The sequence below is a fragment of the Carlito syrichta genome, unplaced genomic scaffold (assembly GCF_000164805.1).
Source record: "Carlito syrichta isolate Samal-C Ts95f unplaced genomic scaffold, Tarsius_syrichta-2.0.1 Scaffold302297, whole genome shotgun sequence".
NCBI classification, from domain to species: Eukaryota; Metazoa; Chordata; class Mammalia; order Primates; family Tarsiidae; genus Carlito; species Carlito syrichta.
Window position 1 is genome coordinate 308,510 of NW_007246393.1, and position 1,243 is coordinate 309,752.

Sequence of the window (1,243 nt, forward strand, 5' to 3'; positions counted from 1 at the left end):
GTGTGTGTGTGTGTGTGTGAGACAATGTGGGTCTCTATGTCCATGCCACACAGGCCAGGGGTGGGGGACACCTGTGAGTTTGTCTGCGTGTGTATTTATGAGTCTATGCTGCAGGCGGGGAGTGTGTGTGTGTGTGTGTGTGTGTGCGCAGTTTCCCTCACATCCTCTATGGTGCAACACCCACTCCGCAGGGCGGTACAAACCTTTGCCTCCTGGGCGTGAATTGCAGACACACCTCCTCTCCCCTGCCCTCCACTGGGAACCGAGAGAGAGAAACTCGCAGCCTCGGGGCTGGGTCTCCCCAAGGGCAGGGCTCCTTTGCAGTCTGAGCTTGCCTGGACCGCTCTGGGTTCACACACACGCACGCACGCACGCACATGCACGCACAGACACACCCCAAGCCAGAGCTGCCTCTCGGGCCCTTCTCCCCTGCCCTGTTCCAGGACCCACAGAGGCAGCTGCTCCCCACAGCCAAGCCTCCTGCCCCTGGACCCTGACTGCCCCCAGTCTGGGGGAACTGTCAGGCTTCCCTGGAGCCAGTGAAGGGGAGGAAACTCAGGAGGTCTATTCCTGCGACCCAGTGTCCTCCCTCCACTTGCCTCACCATGGACAGAATCCCAGAGGGCCGAGGCCACAAGGGCTTTCCCTCTGCAGATGGGGAACAGCCCCGCAGGTAGTCGTGCCTTTTCCAAGGCTGCAGACGGGCAGGGGCTGAGCCAGAACTTCTGCCCAGTGGTCCTGAGGTCCTGGCCCAGCACCTTGTAACAACCCACCACACCTGAGTAAAAAGTAGTGCATCCAAGGCCAGGCGCAGTGGCTCAAGCCTGTCATCCCAGCACTTTGAGAGGCTGAGGTGAGAAGACTGCCTGAGCCCTCGGGTTTGAGACCAGCCCAGGCAACTTGGCGAGACCTCATCTCTATGATAAATCAAAAACTTAGCCGGGCGTGGTAGCGCGCACCTGTAGTCCTGGCTACTTGGAGGGCTGAGGCAGATGGATCACTGGAGCCCAGCGGGTCAACGCTAGGGTGGCCGTGAGTGTGCCATTGCTCTCCAGCCTGGGCAGTGGAGTGAGACTCCAACTTAAATAAAAAAAAAAGTAGTGCATCCAAAAAGCAGAGCTCTGAGGGGGTGGTGAGGACACAGGATGGGTCAGGTTTTTTATTTTTATTTTTTGAGTTGGAGTCTCACTCTGTCGCCCTGACTGGAGTGCAGTGGCCGCTCCTGGCCACCGCAGCCTCGACC

General features: G+C 58.8%; 1 protein-coding gene across 1 annotated transcript in view; it reads right to left on the reverse strand.

Moving 5' to 3' along the window:
- IL21R (interleukin 21 receptor) overlaps nucleotides 1-1,243 on the reverse strand; it is a 17,569-nt gene that overhangs the window by 6,967 nt on the left and 9,359 nt on the right. The gene's annotated exons all lie outside the window — the stretch shown is intronic.